Source organism: Urocitellus parryii, chromosome 8 (assembly GCF_045843805.1).
Source record: "Urocitellus parryii isolate mUroPar1 chromosome 8, mUroPar1.hap1, whole genome shotgun sequence".
In the NCBI taxonomy this organism is placed as follows: Eukaryota; Metazoa; Chordata; class Mammalia; order Rodentia; family Sciuridae; genus Urocitellus; species Urocitellus parryii.
In genome coordinates, this window is record NC_135538.1 from 7,297,007 (window position 1) to 7,303,370 (window position 6,364).

Below are 6,364 nucleotides of genomic sequence, written 5' to 3' on the forward strand. Positions count from 1 at the left end.
TACCCAGTTGGAGAGAAAGATGAGGTCGAATCTGTGACTCATACCATACTGTGGGATAAATTCAAGCTAAAACAAAGGCTTAAACATTAAAGAAGAAAGAAAATACAAAAATCAATACACTGCAGGAAGTTTCCTTTATACCTTCATGAGAAGGAAGGTTTTTCTAAATATGACAAAAATAATAATAATCCAAGACTCATAGAAGAAAGATTCATTTGTTTGCATTCACAAAAATTAAAAAATCTGCATCAAAAATCTATCATAAGAACAAAATGGCCGCCCGGCGCAGTGGCGCACACCTGTAATCCCAGAGCTGAGGGGGGTGCGCTGAGGAGGGAGGCTCACAAGTACAAAGCCAGCCTCAACAAAAGCAAGGCACTAAGCAACTCAGTGAGACCCTGTCTCTAAATAAAATACCAAAAAAAGGGCTGGGGATGTAGCTCAGTGGTCAAGTGCCCCTGAGTTCAATTCATGCTACCAAAAGAAAAGTCAACTTTAGAGAAAATATTCACTACTCCATAGAGGGCTAATTTCCTGAACATAGAAAGAGCCTTAACAAATCCATAGTAGTAACCACCCAATTGAGATAATAGGCAAAGAACCTGAGCAGCTAATGCAGCAAAAAGGAAATCCAAACAGCTCTTAAATACACGAGAATTGCTCAGTCTCCTTCATGATCAGATGTACACTGCACTAAGACACTTGGATTGTCCCAGATCACCTTACCTGGAGCCTGATATCTCAAGAGAGAGTGGGGGAGAGGCAGCCTCTGGCACTGCTCATAGGAACACAGATTTGAAATCTGTGACAAGTGTCATGATGACAAATGTGCATGTCCTTAAACTTAGCAATTCCACCTGCTCAGAATTTACGTGAACAAAATGACACAATCAATCAGTAAAACATTTTTATGGTACAAAGATTAGAAACAACCTAAATGCACATTAGTTGGGAGACTGGTTAAATAAATTATAAGATTCCATTCAACAAACTACTATACAGCCATTCAAAAAATGGAAGGCAACTCTAATACCTCGATAAGTAAATTCTTCAAATTGTACCATTAATGGCAAAAAAAAGCAACACTTAGAAAAGTAGGTATTTTATTATTAGTGGAAATACAGTGTAAATATATAAACATTCAAAGTATCACTAAAAATGGTGAAAGTATATGTTATGGTTTAGAAATTAGATGTCCCCCAAAAGCTCATGTATGAGACAATTTAGGAAGGCTTAGAGGTAAAATGAATGGGTTATGAGATCCTTAACCCAATCAGTGAATTAACCCCCTAATAAGGTTTGATTGATAACTGAAGATAGATAGATAAACGATAGATATATAGATAGATAGAAGCCCCCCCAAACATATGATTTTACTTCCCAAAGTTTCAATTACCTGTGATCCTCTACCATCCATCACAGTATGAAAATATTAAGTGGAAAGCTGCAGAAATGAACAGTTCATACATTTCACATTACATACTGTTCTGATTAGCATGGTGAAATCTTGCACATGCCTCTTGTGATAAAATCTCACATTCATTATATGAATAATTCCTTTGTCCACAGTATCTCTGTCATAGATGCTACCTACCCATTAGTCATCTCAGTTAGTTATCAGGTGGACTGTCAAGGTATGCAGTGCTTGTGTTCAGGGACCCTTATTTTACTTAATAATGTTCCTGAAGTTGTATGCTGGCAAATTGGACCTTCCAAAGAGAAATTGTAAAATACTTCCTTTAAGTGAAAAGGTAAAAGTTCTCAACTTAGTAAGGAGAGGAAAAAAATAATATATATGCTAAGATTGTTAATAGATATGGTTAAAAGGAATCCCTTATTGTGCCTAATTTATAAACTAAACTTTATTATAGGTATCTATGTATAGGAAAAAGAGCATATATGTTCAGTACGTCTGTGGTTTCAGGTATCCACTGGGGGCTTGGAATGTACCCGCAAGGACAAGGGGTACTGCTATAGGTATATGTATGTGTATGTGTATGTATGTGTGTGTGTATATATGTACATACACATTCATTTGTGTTTACTTGAATCTCTGGAATAATGGGCAAGAACCATAACACTGTGTCTATGTATTTGGCAGCTATAGGATATGGATATGAGGGAGGATTTCAATGCATATCTTTTTGTGATTTCTGGATTTTAAACAATATGAACCTACTAAAAAGCAAACTTAAAAAGTCTCAATAAAGAGAAACTCACATGATGCCCTCTCCATAAGTCTGTTTTACGGTGCACTAAGACATTTTAATCTTTGTCCTCTCCATTTTGGGCTGTGGGTGCCATGAGCTAAATTGACTTCCCTCCACTGAACCCTCACACGAACCTCTCCAGTTCATGGGCAAGATGTTGCTGAATCACAGGGGTCTGACGCTTTTCCTAGAACGTGATCTGAGAGTTCAAAGGGGTCTCACTGGCACACACTGCAGCCCCAGGTTCTCAAATGCTTTTTCTGGCCCTCCCAGTGTATTTTAAAGTGGGAAATTCCACATGAACTGGGCTTCCATGATCTGTCGGAAAGCCAGATTTGGTGACCCCGAGCAGGCTTCTCCTCTCGTTGCCGTCACAGCAGCTGGGCGATGGCACTGCTCTCCACAGGGAAAGTCCTCGGTGCTAGGCCACAGTCCCCACCATTTCCTGCCGTCCTGTGTGCAGCACACACATACCATCTGCCTGGCTCATGTGAGTATTTGAGTTTGAAGCTCTTAACATAGGCCAGGCCCTTCTCCATGCTCCTTCCACACACACAAGCACCCACCCCCACCACCGCCACCTTAGGACAGAGTAGGTCCTGTGCCCTATTGTACCCTGAAGCTAAGGATGGCCCCTGGCACCCAGAGAGCAGAGGCTCTCCAAATATTCCTGGAGTAAATGCAGAGTCCTTCTGCAGCATTGCTATTGGGGTCCTTCTGAGCTTTTCTCAGCCAGCTCAGTGTCGGGCAGACGGTGGTGCACGGCAGTGAGGATCACAGGCCATAATCCTGAGGGACCTTGCTCACATTCCCATCTGTGTGGCCTGATTACCTCAGAATCTTTATTGTAAATGGGGATGACAGTGTGCACTCATTGGATTTCTGGGACCATTATCTGAGACAATGTATATAAACTTCCTGGTGCCTAATGGACAGCCCAGAGCCACTGTCACTACTCACAGAAGCTTTCGTAGCTGTTCTATGAAACAACAAAAATGTACCGAGACTGCTCATTGGAAATCAATCCATAAAGCCTGTTCTGAGCTGCTCTGAGCCTGCACTTCAGCAAGATGCACACACAGCTGAACCTGTCACTGTTCAGGGTTCATCAGGATGTACAAAGATGGCTGAAGAGGGATTTCCAAAGACTATTCCTGCTATTTTATTGTCTGTCTTGTTACGTGATCTTCAGATCCTCCTCTGAAGATTCATACCTGGGGGTTTTTTTCTTTTTACTTTTTATTCTGTATTATGTAACTAGTTCACTGGTCACAGGTAGAAGGCAAACCTGTGTGAGGCCCAGGGGATTAGGGAGAGACAGTGAGAGAAGGGCTGAGGCTCCCAGGGCAAGAGAGAGGGTAGAAGGCCAGGTGTCCACAGGGAGGAGGATAGACCACGGTTGGCACCAGAGTGGACACGGAGAACAGGCCAAGGCAGGAGCCACTCCCCCACCACCCAGGACATCCAGGCCCAAGGGCATGAGGCTCATGCCAGTGAAGAATGTGCATGTCTCACTAATGCATTCTGCAGCTCACCTGTGAGCCTGCTGCCTTCTCTGTACAGGAGAACACTGGCTAAAATTATGGCCTGTGATCCTCTCAACTACGGCTTGCCAAGGCCTTTGCAAGTATTCCCTCACTGAATCCTCATATCCCCCTATGAAATAGGTATTATTAGTAACCCCATTGACGACTGAAAGCAACCCAGGCACAGAGAAGTTAAAGGACATGCCCAGAGTCACTGTCACCAAGTGACAAAGCCACAGTTCTCACCCTTGCAACTGGATTTCAGAGTCCACACTCTCCCTGCCCTCTGAGGGCCAGGCTCACCCGTGGAACAAGGTGGTGAAGCACCCGTGCAGTTGTGGGCATGTAGGCAACAGTCAGCCCGAGTGGCTGTGGTTCTTGTTGCTGCCACTGTTGTTGTGTTGATTTCAGTGCTCATGTTGCTGCTTTTGGTTCTGTCATTGGCTGCTGCTAGGGGTGGTGCTGCCATTGTTGCTGCTGCTATCGTTGTTCCTGCTGCTGTTGCTACTGCCACTGCCGCCACTGGTACTGCTGCTCTTATTAATGATGCTGCTGCTGCTATGATTGCCTTTGCTGTTGCAGCTATTGTCATTGCTGCTGCTGCTGCTTTGGTGGTTGCTGTTGCTGTTGATGGTGCTGTTTCTGCTGTTGATGTTGCTGTCATTCCTGCTGTGATCATTGTTAATACTGTTGTTGCTGCTGTTAGTGCTGCTGTGGTTGTTGGTGCTGTGGCTGCTGCTGCTGTTGCTACCACTGCTGTTATGGCTGCTGCTGTTGTTGCTATTGCTGCCTTTGTTGATGATGCTGTGACTACTACTATTGTTGCTGCTGTGGTTGTTTTTGCTGCTGCTGTTGCTATTGCTGCTGTTGCTGCTGCTATCACTGATGCCATTGTTGTTGCTGATGTTGTAGTGGCTGCTATTGATGCTGTTATGGCCGCTACTTCTGCTGCTACTGCTGTTGCTGAAACTGCTGTGGTAGTTGGTACTGTGGCTGCTGCTGATGTTGCCATTGCTGCTTCTGCTGTTGCTATTGCTGCTGTTGTAGCTTCTGCTATTGTTGCCATTATGGCTGCTGCTGCTGTTGCTGCAACTGTTGCTACTGTTGCTGCTGCTGTTGCTGTTGATATTGCTGCTATTGTTATTGCTCCTGTTATGGCTGTTCCTGCTGCTGTTGTTGATGATGCTATTGCTGCCGTTGCTGTTGCTACTGTTGTTGCTGGTGCCATTCCTACTGCGGAGGCTGTTTATGTTGAAGATGCTGAGGCCATTGTTACTGTGGCTACAGCTGCTGCTACTGTTGTTACTACTGTTTTTGCTGTTGTTGCTGTTGTAGCTGCTGCTGTTGCTGCTGTCATGGCTGTTACTACTGGTGCTGCTGCTTCTGTTACTGCTGTTGTAGCTGCTGCTGTTGCTGCTGTCATGGCTGTTACTACTGTTGCTGCTGCTGTAGCTGCTACTGCTGTTCTTGCTGCTGCTGCTGCTGCTGCTGTTGTAGCTGATGCTGTTGCTGCTGTCATGGCTGTTACTACTGGTGCTGCTGTTGTAGCTGCTGCTGTAGCTACTACTGCAGCTGCTGCTACTGTTGTTGCTGCTGCTGTTGTATCTACTGCTATTGCTGCTGTGAAGGCTATTATGGCTATTCATGCTGCTGTTTTGGCTGCTGCTATTGTTACTACTGCTGCTGTTTCTGGGGCTATTGTTGCTGTTACTGCTGCCCCTGCTGTTGCAATTGATTTCAATGTTGTTGCTGTTCTCAGTACTGCTGCTGCTATTTCTGCTGTGACTGCTGCTGCTGGTGGTTTTGCTGTCACTGTTGCTGTTGATGCTGCTATTGTTGCTACTGTCAGTGCTACTGTTGGTACTGCTGCTGTTTTTGATTATGCTGCTGCTGCTGTGGTGGTGGTTACTGTTGCTGTTGGTGGTGCTGTTGCTACAGTTGATATTGCTGCTATCATTGCTGCCATGTTTATTGTTTTTACTATTATTGCTGTTATTGCTATTGCTGCTGCTGTTGGTGATGCTACTGTAGCTACCGCTGCTGTTGCTGTTGTTGGTGCCATGGTTGTTGGTGCCATGGTTGCTGCTGCTGTTATGACTATTACTGTTGTTGCTACTGCTGCTGCTACTGTTCTTGCTGTTGTTGCTGCTATTGTAGCTGCTGCAGTTGCTGCGGTTATGGCTGCTACTATTGTTACTGCTGCTGTTGCTGCTGCTATTGCTACTATTGCTGTTACTATTGTTGCTGCCATTGCTGCTGCTGCTGTTGTATCTCCTGCTATTGCTGCTGTGAAGGCTGTTATGGCTGTTCATGCTGCTATTTTGGCTACTGCTATTGTTAATACTGCTGGTGTTTCTGGGGATATTGCTGCTGTTACTGCTGCCCCTGCTGTTGCTCTTGATTTCAATGCTGTTGCTGCTCTCAGTACTGATGCTGCTATTTCTGCTGTGACTGCTGCTGCTGGTGCTGCTGCTGTCATTGTTGCTGTTGATGCTGCTATTGTTGCTACTGCCACTGCTGCTGTTGATGCTGCTATTGTTGGTACTGCCACTGCTACTGTTGGTACTGCTGCTGTTTTTGATTATGCTGCTGCTGCTGCTGCTGCTGCTGCTGCTGCTGCTGCGGTGG